General features: G+C 38.0%; 1 long non-coding RNA gene across 1 annotated transcript; it reads left to right on the forward strand.

Annotated features, from left to right (window-relative positions):
- On the forward strand, nt 1-23,562 carry LOC116528139. The gene is made up of 3 exons (XR_004258875.1): nt 1-157; nt 22,201-22,398; nt 23,431-23,562. It is a non-coding gene; the product is annotated as an uncharacterized LOC116528139 (long non-coding RNA).
- Nucleotides 23,563-25,673: the final 2,111 nt, after the last annotated feature.

The raw sequence follows: 25,673 nt of genomic DNA on the forward strand, positions 1-25,673 counted from the left end.
TGAGAGGGCCGCTTCCTGCTTTCTCCTCTCCCTCCTTTCCTCCTTCCGCCCTCCATTCCTCTGTCCTCCTTCCTTCTTTCCCTCCCTCCCTTCTTCCTTTCTTCCTTCTTCTACCGTGAATGAAGAACTCCACTAGGCTTTGAAGTTGCGGAAAACGGTAAGTTATTTCTTTGTGAAATAGACCCTTTATGCTTACTTGAAACCCCTTTCTTACGTGCAGCAAAATAGATGTATTCACAGTTTCTAACAAGTCATCTTAATTCTGTCCTTTAGAGTCACCTCTCTTTTTTCTCTTTCTTGTAAGAGTCTTAATTATTTGTATTTTCTTTTAATTTTCTCATCTTCTGGGTAGAGATACGTATTTACCTCAGGTGAATCTCATTTGACATGATATTTAGACCTTTCATTATCTTCTTTTGGCAAGGTATCTTAAAATAGGTTATCTTGAATTCTACCTGTAGTTCGGTCATCACAGTAGAGCCAGCTTGGATTGTCTCATATTGATTTCATAGATGTATAAATGTGACTGATCTAATTTTGCGTAAGCTTTTTAAACACCCCCAACTTGTAGTCAAATAATACTGCATGTGAGTATTGCCAAATTAAGCACCGTCCTCTATTTGAAAAATGGATGTTTTGAATCTAAACATGGGGCTTCCCTTCCTTCCTCTCTTTTTCCTTTGAGAAATGCTTTTAGCATCTACAATGTGCTAGCTTACTGTGCTAACTGCTAAGATTCCATCAGAAGATCAGACATATTCCTCACCCTCCTTGATGACAGTCAGTGTTTTAGGATTTAGCTCCAGGCCACATTTCTCTTTCAAGTTCTTGAGTATCGTTTTTCTGAACGGTCATTGATTCTTCTGAAATCTGACAGCTCCTACAGTGATTTTTTTCCCCCCTGCGAGTAGGAAGGTACTGTATTGACTTTTAGAGAAGAAAAAGTATTGTAAGAGTTTGAGGAGAGGGTAGTGTCAAGGCCTGGGATGGCCCAGAGGAGCTCTTTGTGGAGGAGGTGAGACTTAAAATGGCCCATGAAGAAGGAATAAATTTAGTCACTGAGATAGAAAATAGTTTTCAGGCAGAGAATAGCATGATGGCTTTAAAATGGATCAAACCCAGAAGAAGTATTTCCTTTCTCAATACACAGAATTAGTTTATTTCTCAATTCTCATTTTAGGAGATTGTTCAGCTCATCCTTGGTGCAGAATCACCACAGAAGACCATGCTTGAAAAAAGATGTTATTTATTCTTTATTCAGACCTACTGGTCATAAAATTGTGAGATTTCAGAGTAGCCATGACTTTAGGAGCTTCAAAATGGAAATCCCCCTCAGTGTGGCAGCAACCTTTAACAGGTGGTCTCTGACAATCTCTGCTTAAACAATAATTTCTACTTGCCACACTCATAAAATTGCTATTTCCATTCTTTGGACCACTTCCATGAAAACATAAGTCTTTTCTACAGTAAGCTAAAATTGGGCTAGGTTTTTTCAGCCATTGAGTCTTTTTAACTTCTAAAGCTATATGGAATAAGGTTACTGTCTCATCAGTGTGAGAGCTTCTTAAATATTTGTAAAAAACAGTGCTTGGAAAGTAACTCAAGAGATTCATTCTTTTGCACAACTGGCTTGAAGTTACAGCTCAAGGCAGTGAAACAACCAAGATGGCAAAATTGCAGGGTGTTAAAAGTGCAGACCCTAGGTTCGGACTGTCTTGCTTTCAGACTAGGCTCCTCCACTTGCTGGTTCCTCTCTGGGCTGAGGATATTTGCTTGGTAAATGAGGATTATATTAGCATCTCAAAAGCATTCAATGACCTCCTTCATCGTGCTGTTGGGAGAGTTAAATAAGGTAATACACACAAAGCACTAGGTGCAGTCTTGGGCTCATAATAAGCACTGGATGATAGCTAAGCAAAAAGTAGTTGCACAGTAAATGAGAACACCTGAGCCAAGACGCGCCATTATTTAAAAGTTGGCTGACTAAATCCATCAGGGATGACCAGGCCATGTGGGACAATCGTGTCCAGGCTGAGGAGGAGACAGGACACATCAGCAGAAAGTCTGTGGGCTGAAAAACAGCCCAACTTAGGATACCTTTGCTGGCTTCCCTTTTTATTGGAGATCACTCACCTGGTGCATCATGACGTGCTGTGTCTCGTGTGAGCTTAAGTGATGCAAGCAGTAGAGTGATCAGTTTGTCTCTGTGGATAAAATTTGTGGTTTGCCAAATTACTTTCTATGAGTTTCTTTTTCACCGTCTCCTCAAAATTTCCCATACTTCCATTCTATTCCTCTTCGTTCTAACTTGTTGGTTGACCTTAAATGATGTGTGTCTTCTCTTGAACTCCAAGTCTGTTTCTGGAGACCCTTAGGGCACTCTTGCTACAGTCTGCAGAAATGGTTACCCAGGGAGAAGGGAAATGTTACATTCCAAATCCCTCAGACCAGTGGCATTTGAATGGTTATGCACTTTTAAAACCATTCTCATGTGTTACCTCAGTTAGTCTTGTGTAATCACCTATAGCAGATGGTTCGAGTATGTCAGGTGATTCCCATTCTACAGATGGGAAAATTGATGCTTGGAATAGTGAGTAGCCTTAGGCTGATAAACTGGCATAGTGTGGACGGAAACAAGCCTGGGGATTCTGATTAGTTGAACGGAGGTTTGGCTGCGCCTTTGTTGTACCTCCATTTTCTCATCTGTAAAATCTGGAATTTCAAACTGAGGATTCCTTTAGTGCTAATATCCAGTGGAGATTATAACAAGTTCAATGTTGTGAAGTAGTTTAGAGTCACAGGCAGGACTGCGGCGTGAGTGTCACACGTCTAGGCCAGTGGCTTCCCATGATTCCACGCCATTCTGTGACGCCTTGTAACCCCCAGCCTTCCCACGCACTATCACCCTCTTTCTGCTTTGGCAACCATTTACAAAGTAGTCTCCCAGAATGATCAGTGGTGTTGATAGAAAACTATTTCTTTTCCTCTCTCCTGTGCTTTGGCACACACAGATTTGTTTGGGCACGTTGTCCCTGTTGTGATCATTATGCACTTTGTTATTTTTGTTCTAGTGCCCAGAAGCCTGTAGGGCATAGATGCCTGGTAAAAAATTTATAGCCAATTTAGTCCACCTGAGTTAAGTTACACAATCAGCCCACTTGCAGAAAGCTGGTTTCTGTTGCCTAAAATTGGTCATTTCTGGGGATCAAGTTGGGCCATTTTGAGACTTAAAAGAAAACCGCAGACATTGAAACTGAGATTAAAGAGGCTTCATACATGACTTAGTGGCATTAAGTGTGTAGATTTAAGACCCTGGACTGCCACTTACAAACTGTCAAAGCTTGTATGGAGTATTAACTTCTCTGTGTTTTAATCGTCTCATCTGCAAGATGAGTTTAATAATAGGACACATGTCATAAGAGGATTGGATGAGATGATAGATGTTGTGTTTAAAATAGTACTTGCTGCATTGTAGGTGCTCAGTAAACACCTAGCTATTATTATCTTTTAAATTATCTTGTTATTTTATAATTACAAAAGATGAGGTCCCCAAAAGAAGCCTCTTGCCCAAGGTCATGACGAAGTCCACAGTGCAGTCATGACTAAAACTTAGTTATTCTTCCTAAATTCTTTCCAGTCAGGTTTCTTTACACCTTTTTTTTTCTTTTTATAAAAATTACTTTACATTTGAGATTCAAGAAATGCTTGTAAGCACTGAAAGATACACAAATACTCTTCAACATATGATGAAGTTATGTCCCAATAATTCCACTGACAAATGTAAGTTGAAAATGCATTTATACACCTTACCTACCAAACATCATAGCTTAGTGTAACCTACCTCAAATGTGCTCAGCACGCTTACATTAGCTTACATTTTGGCACAATCACCTAACACAAAGCCTATCTTATAATAAAGTGTTAATTATGTTATAATTTATTGAATACTGTACCGAAAGTGAAAAACAAGCGGTTGAATAGGTACTTGAAGTGGGGTTTCTACTGAATACGTAATAGCATTTGTAGCATCGTCATGTCTAAAAAGTTTAAATCAAACCATTGTATGCCAGGGACCATCTGTAGGTAAGCACTGCTACTATGTGGTGTTTATTTCCAAGGAAAGCTTGATCAATTAGTAATCTCCAGTGATCCATCTGAATTCTGTGTGCCATACTCTGGATGCCAGTCTATTTTTCCTGCCTGTTATGGTTGTGCCTACCTTGTCTGTTGCTATGTGGAGCTTGCCTCTCTGGGATCCCATCATTCCAACTGAAATGATCAAAGGCAAGGCCTCCTACCATCACACCTGGCCCACAGAGGACAAATATCACATAGCTTTTCAGCAGTGTCAGTATCTCTCTCCCTGATACAGTCCTCTATGTCTCCTCTGAACCCTTCTCAGCACATGACTAATGGGGGATTGATATTTAGGTAGCATACAATGCAAAACTTTCACTTTCTGGACCTATGCCTTTGGGCTATATTGATGTGAAAGACTTGGTTCTCACTGGAGGTATGCCTTTACCAGAGAAACAACAATAATTTGATGAAACTGAAACTTAAGGCTGACACGTAGTACTTATGCCACAAAACCAACAGGTAGAGAAACAATCCACTTTGTGGTTATGTTGATTGATCCTATCAAAAGGAAAAATAATTGCTGTGCCACAGTATAACAGAGGAAAATACATCTGAAACTCAGGGGTTTCTGAGGGTGTCTCAGTCCATATTCACCCATATTCTGTGTTTCCATGCCCTAATTTAATAGAGACCTCAACAACCAAATATAGATAAAATTTATGCCCTTCAGAAATGACAGTTTGGTTTACTCCCAAATCAGGAATTCTAACGAATTATGATAATGGTTCAGGGTAAGAAAAACATGGAACAAGGAGTGAGAGATGGAAGCTGTAATGGCTGCACATCTAGCTAGTTACTGAATTACTTCTTGTCTGTTAAGTATACATTAAATGTTTTTTCTTCTCCCTTCTCACTGTTTTATCTAAGAGGCATGGATTGTGTTTACTTTTAAAATGTAGTCTTTAGATTACAGAATAATTTGGGATTGTGACTTAACCACCAATAAAATAATATCACCTGAAGATAGAAACAACTTCTGAGACATAACGTCAATCTTTTTGAAAAAAGGTGGAGAGTATCTTCATTTGCATAAAGGGTGGTTGAATCTTATATGGGGTAAACATGACGTTGTTATTGTCACTGTTTAGAAGCTTAAATAAGTGTAGAACGTCATGAGGAGCCAAAAGGGTAGACTGTGCTGGTTTTTAATTTGTTGTTTCTCAGTCCGTATTTACTCATCTGTACTCTGTTCTGTACTGTTGGGGGTCAAGAGTCTACAAACTGCATTTTCCAGTCTCCCTAGTCAGTCAGTGACCTGTTGGTTTCTTCAGTAGTAGGAACTGGTAAGGGAATCAGGCAGGGGAGAAATAAAAAGTGTCACACAGCAATTGTTGACATTAATAGTTAGATTTACCTTGCTCATTTTTGGGTTAGGGCTTACCTTTGCCTTAGGTATCCTTCTTATTTAAAATGTTATTCCCCTTAAACTTCAGATGTCATTAGAGCTCAGCTTTAATATGATCCCATCAGAAAGCCTTTCTCTACTCCCTGTCCTCTTATTCCAAAATAGTCATTCTACAGTCTCTACCTTATTTTAATTCTCTCAATAGCAGTTATCATTATCTTGTAAATTTTTACTTACCTACCAATCTATGTGAATGTACTAGAACAAAAGATTCATGGGAGCAGAGGTGTTCTCCTTTCTCCCTCCTCTTTCTCTCTCTTCCTTCTTTCCCTGCCTCCCTCCTTCCCTTCCTTCCTTCCTTTCCTTTATATTTCCAAACTATGCCTGCTGCAAATTGATTACTCAATGAAGTTTTGACAAGTAACTTTCTAAATTATTCATCTTCTTCTTAATTTTTTTCTTTTACTGATTTTTCTTTTTCCAGGTTAAAGTACCTTCAAATCCAAGGCACAAATCACCATCTCCATTTCTATAGAATTCAGTAAGAATAGGAGCCATTCCTGTATCTGGCTAAGATATTATTGCTGGTACTAGCGAAACCTTCCACCAGGAAATTTATGAATTAGGTGTAGGGATTGGGGGAGAGAAGCAAAGTGGTTATGTGAAAGCATTAGAAAGAAACTAAAGCAACCAGGCATTAAGGGCCAGGATCCTGAAGAGAAGTGAATTGCATTGAACTGAGTTTGGCACTTACGGCTTTACTGATAAACAGAAAGTGGCAGCCTGGAGCCTTTGGCAGACTCACAGGACTAGGGAGAAAAACCTTGGAGTTCAGAGCTATCAAGACAACCATGATTTTGAGGAAGAAAAATCCCAAAGAAAAGGAAACCCAGAGAGGTGAACCTGAATCTTTTTTGCACAGTTTCCCCTAGAGATATTAATTTACCCCAAAGCAATGCATTTGGCAGGCAGTACTTTCCAAAATAATGCAAAAAACTTCTGCTCAGAGGCCAAAAATTTTTCAGAGACTTTGGCAGTCTCATTGTACCAGAGAGTCAATGATTAGCATTGAGAGCTCATCAAGAGAGAGGAGCCCGGGTGAATACCCCAGGCTTTAAATGAGACACCTGGAAGGGCTGTACTCAAGAAGTAAAAGCTAACCTGAAATAGACCAGTCCCAAGCTTCATCAAGCTTGTATGCCAATACTCTACCTGTCTATCTGAAGAAAGGCAACAACATATCGTGTCACTATAATTTTTTTTGTAAGAAATATCCAAAATTCGATCAAAAGTTTTCAGGGAAGGCAGGGAACAAGACTGAATGATTGAAAACCAAGAGGAAAAATAGACAATAGAAAGGGAATCAGAAGTTAGAATTTTAAGATATAGATAAGATATGGACTTGAAAATAATAATATATTCAAAAAATTCTAGTTATTCAGATAACTGGAATCTATAAAGTGGAACAGTATGGAAATTTAGAACTAAAAATTATAGTAACTAAAATTAAGAATTTAATAGATGGATATATTTTAACAGACATAACAGATTAGATAATTAGTTAATTAGAAACAGATCATTAGAAAATACCCAGACTGAAGCACACAGAGAACCAAAAGTAATGAAAAACACAGAAGAAATATGAGAGATATACAGGTAGTGGTGAGGAAGTCTAAATCACACCAGCTTCTTAGAATCAGGGAAACGAGAGAATAGAATAGGAGGAATATGTGAAGAGATAATGTGTGAAAATTTCCCCAAATTTGCCAGACATCAAGTTCTAAATTCCAAAATGCTCTAGTCACCAAATGAGATAACTGCCTAGCACTGATGGTACACTGGCAATCCTAGCCCTTGTAATAGGCAAGAAATAGGGGAAGAAATCCATGCCTGGGTGTGTTAATTTCTTAGAGCTGCTGTACCAGAGTACCAAAAACTGGGTGGGTTTAACCACTGTAAATTTCTTGTCTTAAAGTTCTGAAAGGCAACAATGTGAAGTTAAAATAATGGCAGAGTCATACTCCCTCTGAAGGTACTGAAGAAAGAATTGTTCCTTATGTCCTTCCTAGCTTCTGGTAGCGTCAACTGCTTCTTGACTTGTAGACGCATCACTACAATCTTTCATCTTTGCATGACATTCTTCCTGTGTGTCTTTTTTTTTTTTTGGAGACGGAGTTTCGCTCTTGTTACTCAGGCTGGAGTGCAATGGCGCGATCTCGACTCACCGCAACCTCCGCCTCCTGGGTTCAAGCAATTCTCCTGCCTCAGCCTCCTGAGTAGCTGGGACTACAGGCACGCGCCACCATGCCCAGCTAATTTTTTGTAGTTTTAGTAGAGATGGGGTTTCACCGTGTTGACCAGGATGGTCTTGATCTCTTGACCTCATGATCCACCCGCCTCGGCCTCCCAAAGTGCTGGGATTACAGGCTTGAGCCACCGCGCCCGGCCTCCTGTGTATCTTTATGTCATCTTCCTCATGTCTGTCTGTCTGTCTCTGTGTTCAGATTTCCCCTTCTTATAAGAACACAAGTCATCCTAATCACCGTAATCCTAATCACCTCATTAAAAAAAAAAAAAGAAAGAAACTTTAGTTTCCAGGTTACATGTGTAGGTTCATTACATAGATAAACTTGTATCATGAGGGTTTAGTGTACAGATTACATCATCACCCAGGTACCAAGAATAGTACCTGATTGTTACTTTTTTTCTGATCTTCTCCCTCCTCTTACCCTTCTCTCTCAAGCAGGCCCCAGTGTCTGTGTTCCTTCCTTTGTGTCCATTTGTTCTCATTATTTAGCTCCTATTTAAAAATGAGAGCTTGTGGTATCTGGTTTTCTGTTCCTGTGTTAGTTTGCTCAGGGTAATAGCCTCCAGCTCCATCTCTATTTTTCAAAGGACGTAATCTCATTCTTTTTATGGCTACATAATATTCCATGGTATATATGTACACATTTTATTTTTCCAGTCTACCCCTGATGGGCATTTATGTTGATTCCATGTCTTTGCTATTGGGAATAGCACTGTGACTAACATATGCGTGGATGTCTTTCTGGTACAACAATTTATATTCCTTTGGGTATATACCCAATAATGTGATTGCTGGGTTGAATAGTAGTTCTGTTTTTAACTCTTGGAGGGATTACCATACTGCTTTCCATAATGGTTAAACTAATTTACACTCCCACCAACATTATGTAAGCATTTCCTTTTCTCTGCAACCACGTCAGCAACTGTTATTTCTTGACTTTTTAAAAATAGCCATGCTGACTGATATATTTCATTATAATTTTAATTAACATTTCTCTAATGATTAGTGATATTGAGTATTTTTTCATATGCTTGTTGGCTTCATGTATGTCTTCTTTTGAAAACTGTTGATGTGCTTTGCCACTTTTAAATAAAGTTGTTTTTTTGGCTTGCATAATTAAGTTTCTTATAGATTCTGGATATTGGAAGCATAGTTTGCAAATAGTTTTTCCCATTCTGTAGGTTGTCTGTTTATGCCATTGATAGTTTCTTTTGCTATGCAGAAGCTCCTTAATGAGAACTCAATTGTCAATTTTTGCTTTTGTTGTAATTGCTTTTGGCATCTTCGTCATGAAATCTTTGCTAGTTTCTATGTCCAGAATGATATTTCTTAGGTTATTTTACAAGATTTTAATAGTTTTGGGTTTGATATTTAACTCTTTAATCCAATTTAAGTTGATTTTTGTATATGGTATAAGGAAGGGGTCTGGTATCTATCTTCTGCATATGGATAGCCATTTATCCCAGCACGATTTATTGAATAGGGAATAATGGCCTCATTTTGACTTGACTCATTCAGGAAAGATGATATTTACAAATTAGGTCACATTCTGATGTGCTGGGGGTTAGGTCTTTACCATATATTTTTGTGGGGAGACAATTCAACCCATAACAGTTGGTTTATTACAATAAAAATGCAGAAAACTAAAGATAAGTAAAAGGTACTCAAAGTAGGCAAAGATTGAACACAGATTACCATCAAAGTGGTAATGATAAAACAGACAACAGATTTCCAAAACCAGTCAAATGGTATCTTAAAAGAAAAAACTCAAAACCTAGAATTCTATACCCACCAAAAAATTCTTTGGAAATAAATGTTAAATAATTTTTTTTTTAAGTCAAGCAAAACCTTACACAATTTATGGCCAGCTGACCTTTACTAGAGGAAAAACTAAAGGGAGGTTTTCAGACAGAAGAAAAATGCTTATAATGAACATTTTTCTACTTAATTTCTCTGAAAGAGTAATTAAGTAGAAAAATCTAATGAAATATTTACTGTTTAAAATAATGATCTTATCTCATGAGGTGTGAAATACCTGTGGAGTGAAAATTCATGAAAGTCATTATACAGGAGGGGGAAAGGAGTATATTAAAGTTTTTCAAGGCCTTTTTATTTTATACACTAATCAGGGAATGATGTATATGGCAGTCTCTAGACTAACCATTAACGTAATAAAAATAAAATAATTAATAACCAAGTAAGAGAAAGGTATATGGTATAATTTAAATATGATGAGTTCAAAGGAAGCAAGAAAGAAATAGAAAAAAAAACAAAACAAAAAGGGAACAAATTGAGATGTCAATAATAACATTTAATGCAAGTATAACAAATATTTTAACAAAAGACTAAGATATTTGGACTAGGTAAAAATGAATAATTAAACAAAAATTAACAATAACCATACTTAAGACCAGATTTTAGTATCCATACCATTTTCAACTAAACAGAACCAGGATTCCTTGGAAAAATAATTGATTCTAAGTCTAGAAAAGAAAAGTGTAAAATAAGCCTGAAACATTTACTGTGCAGCAAAGTAAATAAATGCTTAAAGAATGATGGTTACATATCAAACAAAACACAAGTAAGGACCATAGGAGCCAGTTTGAAGGAGCTCTTATTGGTCAAATCTGGGACACTTGAGGCTAAAACTTGATAATACATAATTATTGCCAATTGAATAAAATAAAAATCTAAGTGTCACACTGTCATACAAATAAGCAAATGATAAATAAAATGATAAAATCTTTCCTTACAGTAGAATGCCAATGATTAAATGTAGAATAAAAAAGGAAATTAGTATTAGGCAACCATTATTGTGACAATTTATTGAGGCAAGAATAATCAATGGATGATTTAGCTAATGGGTTAGAATTAATAAGATTTTTACATAATATCAAAATTTGTTAAGATATTTATTGATCACAAATATAACTATAATAACTTTTCAGTACAAAAACCTGGCAGACACCATCCTGGTTTAAATTGACATCACTAGTTGTATGTTGTGCCTCCTGATATGATGCATTTTGGGTCCTTTGTAGGGACATGGATGAACCTGGAAACCATCATTCTCAGCAAACTGACAGAAAAGCAGAAGATCAAACACTGCATGTTCTCACTAATAGGCGGGTGTTGAACAATGAGAACACATGGACACAGGGAGGGGAGCACTACACACTGGGGTCAGTTGGGGGGAAATAGGGGAGGGACGGTGGGCGGTGGGGAGCTGGGGAGAGATAGCAAGGGGAGAAATGCCAGATGTAGGTGATGGGGAGGAAGGCAGCAAATCACACTGCCACGTGTGTACCTATGCAACAATCTTGCATGTTCTTCACATGTACCCCAAAACCTAAAATGCAACAAAATAAATAAATGGGGGGGAAAAAGATCACAATATCGTTCCTGTAGTATTTCTCCCAAAAAACATAACCCAAATTTAATAAAATAGAAACCTTAGCCAACTCAAATTGAGGGGTGTTTTGTTCTATAGTTATAAAAATGCCACAGAAAAGCAAAGAAACGCTAGTGAAAAGATAAGAATATCTTCTATACACGTTGTAATTCAGCATATAGAACACATAGCAAGTATAGAACTCTGCTGATAGGTCTAGCCAGTGCAATAAGGCAAGAAAAAGAAATAAAAGAGGTAAAAACTGAAAAGAAGACATAAAACTGTCTTCATTGGCAAGTGCTATGATATTGTTTGTTTTAAAAATCTGTTATCTGCTGTGCTGAAATACTGCTAGTACTCTAGCCCTGTTAGTTTTTGAGGTTTCTGATTAAAAACCTCCTCCCCAATTTTGGCCTAAAATAAAAGCACGTCAGCTAGTATTGACTGGCTACGTAGGATGCTCAAAGCTTGTTGAATTTAAAATAATTTATCTTTACTGATTACTATGAACAACAGCATAAATAAATAATCATATTTTTAATGAAGATAGCTGAATACAATTTAAAAAGTAGATTCTGTATTTATTTTAAAAAGTTCCTAAATATCAACTTTGTTGAGTCTCATGGAAACTTTGTAAAGTGTGTATGAAAGATACTACTAGTCTACTTTCCAGACAAGAAACTGCCACTTAGAGAGCTTGAGAGGCTTAAAAAATCATACAGTTGTTAAGTAGTAAAACTGAGATCAGATTTCAGTATCATTTGTCAAGTGCTTTTTTTTTTTCTGAAATCTTCACTTATTTGAGATATGAATCAGTACCAATTTCCCCCCACTCCTCCTGAAATATGAAATTTAAGTAGATGCTACATACAAAGAAAGACTTTGCTGAAGTTGTTTTATGTCTAGTTAAACTGCATTATCTGGAATCCAACAGAATGTTGTTTATGGAGACATGGAGCTCTAGAAATAAAACATGAGATTATCAAATTACCCAAAGAATATTTGGCCTTCTATTTTTTATTACCTAGGCTCTCTATTCTCCATTCCCTTTTAAAAATAATTTCATTTTCCTAAAGCCATCTGAGAGGCCTTTCTGTCATTCAATAAACCAAAATTGAGAATTTTATATGTATTTTAAGTAGTACCTTATCAATTTTACATTTATAAATGAACCGTGTCTTTATATCTAACAGACATATGAAAATAAAAACAATTGCTATTTATTATATTTTTCCCCAGATTTCAAGTTTTTACAATTTTATTTCCTTCACATTCTTGCAATTTTCAAAAGCTCTATACATTTAGGCATGCTTTGTATGTAAGATGCTCAGCAACTGCTTGAACATGCTCTTTGATCAAAAGTCCAGATGGGAGAATCTGGCTCAGGGGAAAAACATTATGATATGTGTTATTAGGACATAGTAGTTCAGCCCTGGATCAAGACTCAAATCCTGCTTCACCACCCTCAGAGTCTGCTGCTGTTGGACATTGACATGAAGGTGCCTTGTTTGGGTAATGGGGTGGGAAAGATCCTGATTTGTGAAATGAAATAGGTGGTTGGGCTGCTAAGGAAGGACGGAGCTGCCTCAAAGCAAAAGCTCAAGGCACACTGGAGGGACCCAGACGCTACTGCCTTGGTTGTGTCAGATTCTGACCTTGATGTTGGGTTGTCTCTGGTCTTAAGTTTGTATTCTCTGACTTCTATTTTCCATCTATTTGGGTCATTTTCAATGAGTAAGGATTTTAACATATTGACTAATGTAAAACTACTTTTCATATGTTACCCCAAATAACTAAACATTCTTGAAAATGTACATAAAGAGAATTGAGGTTCTATCTCAACTTTGTGTGCATTTAGTAAAACTTTGACTAGGCTTAAACTGTACAGATGACGGTTGTAATTGTAACTGTAGACAGCACAGCTGGAGCTAGGCAGCTGACATTAAGTTAGCCAGAATTTTTTTTTTTTTATCTTTTATACCTCCTGGATAAAGAATAAGATTTTTGAGGAATATCCTATTTGCACCTCTGCTGTGAGATATATGTTATATTTTCTGGCACTGATGTGTACTGTTAAGGCCTGAGAAATAATAGAGAAATGAATTTAGTGATAAAGGAAATACTAAATTGGAATTCACCAACTCTCTAGATTATTGTAAACTCTGGGGACATGCATGAGTCCAATAAATAAGTGAAATAAAGAACATTTGGCGAAAAGAATGAGGAACTAAGATGACAGGGAGATTCCTGTTCTCAATTACTTTCAGGAAGGAAGGTAACTAGTATGAGAAGCCAAGAAGGAGAGAAAAGGTGAATGAATGTGAGAGAAATTCAGAAAATCATCAAGAAGACTTTTGCTGGCAATGTGAATGGATAGAATGATTCCTGATTATTATTTTGTGCTTGTGATAGAAAGTGCTGTAAACAAACACTTTAATTGTATATACAATTGAACTAGGCCAATGTTTTAGACTGAAATAAGTTAAAATGTAGACAGCCTGAGGATACTAAGAAGGTATTCACTCAGACTCTTGAAAAAATAAATATTTTGGATCAAAATATGACAAGAAGAAATGTGAAGGCAATACAGAAATTTCTGCCTTTTTTTCCACCCATCTTCATGTGTGTGGATAAACTGGCCTCCAACAAGAAGTATAAAATAACAGGTTGCCTTCTCTGGAGTGTAAAGGAGATTATTTAGGACAAATTAAAGGAAATCTCGTGGTATGACGTACTATCTTTCTCACGCAAAGAACAACATGCATCCTTTCTTGCATAATAATGTAATATGGAGACAGCCACTGGAAGGCATTTGTGGGATGAGATCAGGTGTTTAAATCTCTGGCAAAATAATCTTTTCTACATCCAGTCACTGAACTCATGATTTTGCCCTATGAGGTCACTGCCAGCTACTCATGACGTGACAGATTAGGTTAGGAGAAATAAACAACATATCTGGAATCCATTGGTGAACTTGTCCTTGCTGCTGAGGGGAATATAAGGCAATATGTTGCCCTTAAGGGTGCTAGAAAGGATGGTAAATGTCAAATAAGCCTGAGAGGGCAGTGCATGCTAGTATTATATAATGGATACTGACTCTAACACTATGCCAGGCACTTAGGTTACAGACAAGAAAAACATAACTTTCCCTCCAAGAGGCATAGGATCTGCTTGAGAATATAATCAAGAATCTGGAAATCATGATGATATGGGAAAGTACACAAGCTTTGGTTTTGCAGTTAGACATGGCTTGGGCTGATTCCCAGTTCTGGTCCTGATTATGAAGTTGGCCAAAAACTTAACCTTTTCTAGTCTCATTTATCTTATCTATACACTTAAGTGTGCATGTTTGAAAACCAAAGATGATCCCTATAAAGTGCTTTAAAAAGTGTCTAGCACAAAGAGGATTCTTAACAAATGGTAGTTCTAAGTGAGGTAAGCGTTCAGGTGCTTGTGAAAACATGAGGGATAGTTAAGAAGGAAGCCTCATTTTTTATGTTGAACAGGCATTGTCGTTAAAGAGGGAAAAGAACTTCCGGAGGTGGAACTCAAGATTGGTAAGCTCTGATGCATGTGTATTGACAATGGAAACGCTTAGTTAATGGCACTGAAATCAACTGAGTGAAAAAGAGATGGGATGCCTGGCTCTGTAGGCTCCCTCAACATGAGGTACATGTGTCTCAAAAGCTAGAAAGGAGACCACCAAGCAAAAGAAAAAGAGGAGTAAAAAGAAATCTCATGTCACAGATTTGCTGGGTCCTAACCCTGAGCATTATTATCATTTATTAGAATAATAACAATGAAAATATAACTTTAGTATCTTATTTTTTAAAGCATTCTTCTTTGATTGCTTTGGTTTCTCACAGATCTCTGGAGGAAAAGAAGGTAGCTTAGAGATGATTAATCCCATTTTACAGATGAGGACACTGAGGCAGTTGTTGCAGAAAACACTAGACTAAGACTCGGAAGATGTAATTTCTGCTACCTGATGCTGTGTAGTAATTGTCACTGTCTGATGCTGTGTAAAATCCAGGAAAACACATTTAACTTTACAAGACCTCAGTTCTATCTTTCAATATGGAAATCAAGTCATCTCCAAAAATTGTCTTAGACTGAAAATCCTATGATCTTTAAAAAAAATTCTTTTTTTTTTTTTTTTAAGATCCTGCGATCTTTATTAATAGTTGTGATAAGCTGCTGCTACTGGCCTGCAGTGATTGTCATTTCTGTCTCTAGATGCTCATGCCTTTCTAGTCCTCTCCTCTCATGAATATAGCAAAAGGGATAGGAAGTCATTTGTGAAATTAGGTTATAGCTACTCTGATTTCCCTCTTGCTTGCTGTCTCTCTGGGTCTTTTTTTTTCAATTTTTCTTTAAGTTCTGGGATATATGTGCAGAACACGCAGTTTGTTACATAGCTATACATGCGTCATGGTGGTTTGCTGCACCTCTCTGCCTCTCCTAATGTGCTTGCTATGATGGACCAAGCTGCAGAGGCCGACATGGAGAACTGAGGGCAGCTTTCAACCACCAGCTGGTGAGACACTGAGGCTCTCAGTTCAGCCTTCCAAAAGGAACCGAATCTGTTGATGCTCGTGGGAGTGAACTTAGAAGCAGATGTTTCTCCAGTGGAGTCTTGAGATGACTGTGACTCTAGCCAGCACCTTTATTGCTGCCTTGCAAGAGATCTGAGCTGTCAGACCTGTTTATAAATTCCCCCAGGCCTGAACCAGCCCCCTACTCCTCCTTGTTTCTGAAGCAGCAAGAAAAGGTCTGCTCTAATCCAAATCCTCGAGACAGAGGGAGGGAGGGAAAGCTGAGAAATGAAGTTGTTTTCCTGCCGAAGTGAATAGTCAAGCTCTTTCTTGAGGGCTTCCAAACTGTGGGGAGCCAGTTACTGTAAAGTGCTGTGGTAAGGTATTCTAAGATCAGGAGTATTTCCAGATTGACAGTTTGGGGAGTAAGTTAGAGGGGCTTCCACAATGGTTTGAACAGGGTTTGGACACCTCATGAGCAGGAGTCAGCTTACAAACCAGCCTGAATCTATGGCCAAGTTGTGACCACAGGGCAGTTGGTTGGTTTCAAGGCTCTCTGCCTCCCTGTTCAGATTTTCTTCCCACCTCTACTCCACGAGCCACTTTGGAGCTACTTCATATCCCGCATCCTCTCCTGTGTTTTATTTTTAGCAATATAAATCTTTTTATATGAAGGATCCGACTAGGATGAAAGCTGACATTTTGTCTGTAGGAAAATGCATGTGAGTTTAATCTCCTCTGTTTAATCCCACGGAGACAGAAAGGAAGAGTCTGGTGTTGAGACTGAAACTTCACATGTATTTTCAGGGTTCCTGTGTCCCTAGAAATTTATCATCGGCTTATTAAATGTCCAAAAATCCCCAAGTTACAAATTTTTGCTATAAAGCCCTGTTCTCAGCTGAGGATTTGGCTAGAACATGGCCTGTTAATGGTGTTGACCAGAAATAACTTCAGGTTTCGCCTGTACCCTCTGAAGTTGAGCATGTCAATAGAGAAACTGCAGATTTTAAAACTGAAGAGAATGAATCTTAACTGGTTGGGTTGCAGGTTTTGAGGCATGTCGTTGGGGGAAGAAATCTTAGGTGAAGGGGTCTGTCTGATACCCTCTAAATCCCAGCCTAAAATTCCTCTGCAGATAAGGCTGGATGACTCTTAGAATATTCAGATTCTTACCTGGAGAGCTAGTATGTGCCCAAGTCCATGGCAAGGGATCCTGGGTCAGGCTTAAATTGTGTAGAATTGAGTCCGAACTAAGTGGCCCTTTACCTGATGCATGGAAATCTTTAGTTAGCTGAGTTTTCATTATAGTGAGGTTGACCTAGATCAATATTAAGAGTAAAAATTTTTAGCTTTTACAAATTTTATTTTTCTGCTTATACAAGATGCTTTTCTTGCATGAAAATCAGGCACCATTAAAGTATTTATTTATCTTTGTGCTCAAAGAATATAAGTCAAAATGTTTTCCTCTATAATATCTTCCATTCCACTTTCCTCTATAATATCTTCCATCCAATGATGCTTCAGTCTCTGTGCCTATCATTCTTTAATGGAAAGCTTTGAAGGCTGCTAATAAACATATAAATGCCATTGGCGGAGGTTAGCTTCCTATTGTCTCCTAGGACTTGTAAATTCAGATTAGTGTATTAGATTAGCCAAGGATGGAGATACACTTAGGCCAGAAAGCAAGGAGTCTAGAAGAAAAAGAACAAGAAAACTCACACACATATTATTTTTCTGATATTTTGAAGTGAGGGAGGTTAGGGCTCAAAGGGCTTGGAAAGATATTTAAATTTAGTTTAGAGCGCTTGATCAACGATTAACAATGTGCATTTAGGGGAAGGTGGTGGGGCAGCAAAGAGTAATGGATGCTTTCAGTGGATAGAGGGAGTAGGCTTAGGGGCAGATCCCATGCTAATATCCCAGGCAGAGTGTGGAAAATCAGCTTGGTTATTGTTTTATGGGCATATCAAGGATCCTTCCGGGAATGGCAAGCAAAAGAGGTTTATTTTCCTCGCTTTATGTAAAAATTTCTCTGTAGGCATTATTGTCTTAATTTTTGGTGTGAAACTTCAGGCTTGGGGTAGTTTGATGCCTTTGATTAGTTGTGATACTAGTTTTTAGTAGTGTCAAAAATGGAAACGAGTTAACAGTATTATGTGTTCTTTTTACTTTAATTACATTAAAAATATGTGTTCTTTTTTATTTAAATTTCATTAAAAATATTGTCAGGTAAGGCATACAAAATGCTAATTTAGGACTTTGGGATTTCTGGAATGAGTGGTAGAGAAGGCTTATAGTCTGTGTTTGTAGATGTGAGAATCAGAAGATGAAATTATATATATTTTTTGAGACAGAGTCTCACTCTGTTGCCCAGGCTGGACTGCATTGGTGCAATCTTGGCTTATGGCAACCTCCACCGCCTGGGTTCAAGCAATTCTCCTGCCTCAGCCTACTGAGTAGTTGGGATTACAGGCACCTGCCATCATGCTGACTGACTTTTTGTGTTTTTAATAGAGATGGGGTTTCACCATGTTTACCAGGCTGGTCTTGAACTCCTAACTTCAGGTGATCCACCTGCCTTGGCCTCCAAAAGTGCTGGGATGACAGGCGTGAGCCACTGCACCCAGACGAAATAAGATGTTAAAATAAAATGCAAGGTCTAATCTTGATTCCTCCCAAGTTGTATGTCTGGTCGTGGCCAGAGAGAAAATTCTAGAACATGTTTTTATTTTCATTTTATTCATATGTGATAGATTATTTCCAAACCTGCCATCACAAGGTAGAGCATATTTTCCCTCTCACTTGAACCTGGGCTAACCTTGTGATTTTCTTTGATAAAAGAATATGCACAGCAAAGCTTTATGACTTCTGGGGTTAGACCTTAGGGAGATCTCACATCATTTGCTTTCAGTCTTGAAGGTCTTAGGGCTCCATGTTCCAAATAAGTCTAGTCTAGTCCACTGAAGGATGATAAGTCTCATGATAGAGGCACAACTGCTGTTAGCTGGCACCAACTTCTGGATAAGCTGTTAGGTATCTGTAGCCATATGACTGACCAGCAGAAAGAACACCACTCAGATTGTTAACCTGCAGAATTGAGAGAAAGGCTGAATCTTTGTTAGTTTAAACATCTAAATGTTGGAGCATTTGTTGTACAGCAATAGGCACTTGAGACAGCATACAGTACTTGTATAACAATGACATATGTGAGCATATGTATAGTGTTTTATAGCTTCCAAGGGTTTTTCACATGCAATTTTATTTCCCTGAATCCACAGGATAACTTTACTTTCCAACTCTGTAGATTAGCTGTAAGGATTTTCTGTTTTGTTTGGGGATTTAATCTTTATTATATAAGATGTATGTTATATTCACCTATATTACAAATGAAAAAGCTGAGATGCTCAAAGTTTCCAGGGTTCACTTACAATCACAGGGCTGGTAAGTGAGCAGGAAAGGGCTCTCAAAGAAATTTTTCCTCTAGAAAGCCTACAAGGCTTTGCCTTAGGCCATGTTGTAAAAGCCAGGGGTATAAGCCAGCTATTGGAACACACAGCTGTGAGATGGGTGGCTGCAGGTAAAAAAGGCAGCCTTATCGTGGACCTAGGCCACTGTAGAATCCACTGTGGAGCCTTGAAGAAGCTTCCCTTTGGTTGTCATGCCAAGAGACCGCCTATAGTCTCCAATAAAACTTCAGCCCAGCCTGCAGGAGTTTGTTAATTTGTGTGTACTTCTGACATGTTTTGCAACTGTTAGTTTAAAAAACAAATACAGTAAAATATACCCTAATTTACCACAGTCCCAAATTAGCCCAGGAGAACAGGACTGCTCTGTGAAAATAGGGGTGGAGGCTCATGTGCATGGTTTCTCAGGTAACGTCCATGCCAAGTAAAATAATTTCTTTTCCTTACCCACCTCACTGCCTTCAGGTTAGGGCCTCATCACTTCTCTCCTGGGTTGCTGTGACAGCTTCCTAACTGGTACTCCTGCTGTAACATAAGCCTCTTTTCCCTTTCAACCACATGGCACATTGGCACCAATTCCATGTCCTAGAGCCAAAAGGAAGGTGTAGGCTTAGGAGTATAAGCTTCATTTCAGGAGTCTTTGTCATCATGTAGAACAAGTGTTGGAAAATAATACAAGCTTATCATTGATTAAATAACTGTGAGAGCCACCACATCATAGCCACCACCTCTTTATCCCATTCTAATTATTGCCACATCTCTTGTCAGGGTGAATTGAGCAACATCTACATCTTTGGAAGCATTATGACTATGACTCTCCCGTCTCATAGTTATGATTTTGTTTAAACTCTCCCCTTTATTCTCTACTGCTTCATCAGTTTAACTTCTGCTCACAGTCTAAAATGAGGCTCAAGTGTCAACCCTATTTAGAAGCCTTGCAGTTTCTCTGAGATATAATATATACATAATAGAAATTAGTCACAAATACTTAGATACTTGAAGCCTACATAAACAGGATTCTGTAATTAGGTACAGTAAAGTCATGTAATCAGAAGTTCATAAAACGCCAACTTGAGAGCTACTGGTTTAAACTTTTCATTTACAAGTGATATCATTGAGCCTGGAAGCGAGAAGTAATGTAGAATAGCGGTAGGGAAAGAAGGTGAGGTGTAAGGTTTATTTCCCAGGGTCAAGCAATTAGGCGAGAGGCGAGGTGGGACTAGAAAGAAAACTAATCTCTTGGCTCCTAAACCAGTGTTCTTTGTATTTGCCCAGGCTGGTACAAAGAATTTAATTGTGTGAAGGTGATTAAAACTAATCATTAGTGTTTTCAAGTGAAGAAATACATATTTTTCTTTAAAAAAGAGTTGATTTCCGTAGCTTTATTGAATTAACCAATCGAAGTTCATCAACTATTCAATTCCATTAGACAACCGGAAATTCAGCCAAGCAATTGACACTTGCCACTGAGTCAATGAATTATTTGGCTACACAGCCTAAACAGCTCAGTGGTGTAGGTGTTGCACAGTCTGGCTTTCTCTGAAGGGGTAATCCGGTAAACAAACAAACCCAAGAGAACTATGTACACACAGACCGGTTCCCCCACATTGCCCACCAACTGAAGCAGATTAAATTAATAACTTTGCTCTGTTTATGGACATGCTAGTTATAAGCAATGTAGGCGTCTCGACTGACAATCAGCCAGGCAGAGAAAGCAATTAACTCATGGATCTAAATCACAAGAAAGAGGAGCCATTTTCTATATGACCTGGATATATCCTTGGTATAAATTACTAAATTAATTAATGAATAAATCCCAAGTCTTTGTTGGTTTGCAACTCTACTCATTCATCAAATTTTATGAAACATCTCTTTCTGTATTAGACATTGAAAAACAATGAGGATTAAAATATGTTTCTTAAAACATTAAAGAGAGACAATGTAGTTGCGAGAAAATAATTTCAAGTTAATTTTGCTGAGTATTTCTTGGATCCAAAATCCTGGAAGGTGAAAGAGAAAGAAAGGGAGGAGAACCATCTTTTGTGAAGCCTGATTACGCCTGCCTGGTGTTTTCTCATAAAGAAGCTTTGGCCCTGGGTAAAAGAGAGTTGAAAGCAAGTGACTCACGTGGGTACCACACCCACCTTCAGATAACTATGTTCTTTTCCCCTGTCAGCAGCTAAATTAGGTAATAATTCCTTATACTTGCCCTAGTACTGTTCGCAGTATTTTACATATACTGTCTCATATAATCCTCATCTTCACCCTATGGAGACAGGACAAATACCACTATTTTCCTTTTAAAGATAAGGAAACCAAGGCCTAGAAAATTTAACTGATTTCCCAAAGCCACACTGCTTTCTTTCAAAGGTGTGGCAATCCGTAACTTGACACTCTTAACAAATGGAGGCAATTTCTTGATTGAACAATATTCATAGAATTACTGAATTTATGTTGGGTAGTGATGATGGAATATGTCTCAGTCTCCTTGTTGATGTCTAATAAACAATATTTCAATATATTTGCTGCATGCTTATTTATGATGCCCTGCTTCTTCCTCCACCTATGTTTTACTATCTATTAAAGTGTACATCTGATCTCTGGTAAGCCATGGAATCTTATAGGGCTTCTCAAATCCACACTGTTTTAGTGTCCTTTCTGAATTTCTTCAGCAATGCAAAAAGTACTTTTTAAAAAAGTAGTTAATGGATTGATTCTTGGATACGTTAATTACGATACTATGTGAGGGCTTCAGGCAAAGACAGAAGAGCAATGCCTGTTGCTGCTCCACCAGATCTCATGGTCTGGTGGGGTGGCAAGAGTCTGGGCAGCAGCTCCCCACTGCAGACATCAGGGGTGTGCTCTGTTGGAGTCCCTCGTGCTATGGGGGCTCTAAAGAGGAAAGGTCTGTTCTGCATAGGGTATAAAGAATGTAAAGACGTGCAACAATTTGGTTAAATACTTATCTGAGCTGCTGGCTAGCATTTCATTTGCCTTATCTTTTTCATCTCAACTAGAGTGCTTCAAGTTCACCAGTCTGTTGGTGAAGAGCAAGGATAGGAGAGGACAAATTATTCAACATAGAATAAAGTCAGCACCAGCTATCTACCCTCTAAAAGTCGAATTTACCTGTGAGAGGAGAGAACATCAAGGGCTGCAATATGCTGAGCTTTCCAAGAAAACTGCTTTGAAGGGAACAGCTTTTGCTTGGATGGGTAAGTCCTAACATATTTATAAAAATCATTCATATTGTCATTTTTCATATAGCCTCAATTCTGTGCCAGATCATCATACTAGTTAAGGGTAGAAAGTGGCATGAGAAGGGGAGTGAGTGGGACAGAACTACAATAAATAAAATGCACAGTCCCTGAACTTTTAATTGAGGAGCCATAATTAAATAATAGTGAAAAGCAGGATATGACTTGAAGCTATAAAGGAGTCATCGATAGCTTGAGGGATTCCATGAAAGTGGGAAGTCAACTTGCATATTCGGGGAAAGCTTCACGGAGAAGGTGGGGTTAATTGGATCTTGGAGAACAGGTTGCATTTTGACTGTTAAGAAGTCAGGGAGGCTGTGTGCAATGGCTCATGCCTGTAATCCCAGCACTTTAGGAGGCCGAGGTGGGTGAATCATAAGGTCAGGAGATCGAGACCATTCTAGGCAACATGGTGAAATCCTGTCTCTACTAAAAATACAAAAATTAGCTGGGCTTGGTGGTGCGCGCCTGTAATCCCAGTAACGGCTGAGGCAGGAGAATTGCTTGAACCAGGGAGTCGAAGGTTGCAGTGAACCCAGATTGTGCCATTGCACTTCAGCAGCCTAGTGACAGAGGGAGACTCTGTCTCAAAAAAAAAAGAACAAAAAACAAACAAACAAAAAAAGAAGTCAGGGAAAGATACCACGAAGCATCTCTACTTGGCCAATTGTGCTTGTAAACAAGAATCCTGCGCAGGTTCCAATACAGCACTGAGATGGGATCCCGGTGCCTTGCCCCGCTTCTGAAACCCCAGGCGATACCCTGTTGGTCATTGGCACCAACTGAATCAGTCTAGACATATGAGATATAGAAGACCCTGCCCCTGCCCCCAAAGTGTTTACCATACAATTAGTCAGAAAATATGAGGGTAAGAGAAGGAAGGAAATGCTTCTAAAGACAAAGTGATTTAAGGGATTTAGGAAAAGTGGCTATCTACAGGGATCAACATAGTAGTAATTACCCAATCCTTTCTTCTATTTATTACAACAGATGGAGGCCTGGCCTCAAGTTGTAAATTGCCTGAAAGATGCTTCCTGTTGTCATTCTCTGTGGTTGTGCTTTTGCTTCTCTTTAGGGTTAAGAACAGCTGTTCACTAACCCACCCACATATTTGGAAAAACAGCTGTAATTAACGTGGATCACTTTAATCTAGAAAAATGTTAGTCCAGCCTCAGAGGCTGCTGTTTAGGAGAAAGAAGATGGATGGGCAGGATGTCTAGAGACCTGATTCGCCAACATCCAGTTTTGTGATTTTAGGCAACGTTCTTGAAGTTGGAACATCTGTGTGCACAATGAGGATAGTAATATTTGTCTACTTATATGCTGGGGCTATTGTTAAGGGCAAAGTGTGGTCGCAGATAAGAAAACATAGACACAAAGAAACCACTGTACATACTTCAGGGGCATTTAACCACAGTTGGACATAACAACAACAACAACAAAAAACTAGAAATGTTTGTTTTCTTCCTTGGCTATGGGCTTAAGAAAGAAGGGTACATTAGGGGGTGGGTGGATGGGAATAAAATATCAAGAATTTATTTCCATTCTTAACTGCATATCAGAGATACTATGAAGAGTGCTTCTGTTTCCAACCATACCATAAGAATTTTGACATTTTCCATTTGTAAAATGACTAACCCTTATTGAGGAGGAAGAGATGTTGCATTTATAAATTGAATTAATGGTTTTCCAAAAGCAATGATGTATTTATTAAGCCTTTATGCAATAAACTTACATGCATACAAAAAGTTTAAAAAATGATAAGGAACAATAAAGAACTACAATTTAGTCTCTAAAGTTGCAAACACTCTGCCAAACAATAGAAACAACAACAATAATCTTACAAAATCTGTGCAATGCCTCTAATTCTTTTTGTTCCCTGTACTGAATTATGTATACTAAAATGTTGTAACTTAGGTTTGTTAGCCAAACTCTCCATGAATATTCAACTAGAAAAGAAAAATACAGTGATTTTTTTTACTCTCAATGGTGGAAAAGTATTGTTTTGGGAAGATGCACAGGATATTTACAAACAAAGATAATTTAGAGACATATATGGTAAAATTGAGTTTGCTGAGAAGGCATATGATTAGAATGGTAGTTATCCAGAAAATTAACCTAAGGTATGTAGTAAATAGATGGAGAAGAGTCTCTCTTTTATTAGCTTCATCTTTCACCCATGAATGGCAGTTCCCATTTTCTAGTGCCACAGGATTAAAAGCTTGCAAAGATGTTGAGCTGCTTCTCTTGTACCCTCATATTTAAACACCAATTCCTACACATATCTTTGAATTATTACTTATATTAATTTGTACCCTTTTGATCCTACTTCTATGATTTTAGATACCACATAAGCTCTCTGAGATTCAAGTTCTGTACCAGTACCATTGAAATAATGATTAGCTTACTATTTTTTTTGCAAGAATTAACATGAGATTATGTCTAAAAGTCTTCAGCAATACCTGGCACTTTCATAAGCATATGTAGGCATTAAAAAGTATCAGTTACCTTTAATTCTTCCTTATATGCAGATGATTATTTTGAAATAGTCTCTTTCTGCCCTATCTTATTTCAAAGTCTTCCATAGTCAGTGAATCCTGAACACTTGCTCCAAGTTAACACCTTTCTCAAATGATTTGCCTATTCAGAAAAGCTCTCTGTATTGCCTGTAGGATGAAAACCAGTAGTTTTTAAAGACCTTCCTAATGCAGCCCTAGCATATTTAGCCAACCTTATCATTGATAAATTCTTCAGGAAAAACTTCACCTGATTTGAAAGCCTGATTTGTCTGCTTCTGCAAAGTACACTGCTATTCTGCCACATTTAAAACAAATTTAACACATCACACTTAGCCTTTAGCCTGTGGAGGAGTCTATAATAGTCGTTCAACCCATATTTGCTGAATTGAATAGTAAACACATCAGTGCCAAATATATATATATATATATTTATATATATGTACAAAGCAATATACCTAGCCCTGTAAAGACACCCCTGCTACAACAAAAAGAAAAAAGAAAAAGGAAAAGTTTTATACTTAGAGGGGATTACAAGTCTACTAGTATGATTGGTTAGGCCATTCTTGAAGTGCTATAAAGAATAGTCGAGGCCAGGGGCAGTGGCTCATACCTGTAATCCCAGTACTTTAGGAAGCAGAGGTGAGCAGATCATGAGGTCAAGAGATCGAGACCATCCTTGTCAACATAGTGAAACCCCATCTTTAGTAAAAACGC

The sequence above is a fragment of the Sapajus apella genome, unplaced genomic scaffold (assembly GCF_009761245.1).
Source record: "Sapajus apella isolate SASKATOON/1434 unplaced genomic scaffold, GSC_monkey_1.0 scaffold57, whole genome shotgun sequence".
NCBI classification, from domain to species: domain Eukaryota; kingdom Metazoa; phylum Chordata; class Mammalia; order Primates; family Cebidae; genus Sapajus; species Sapajus apella.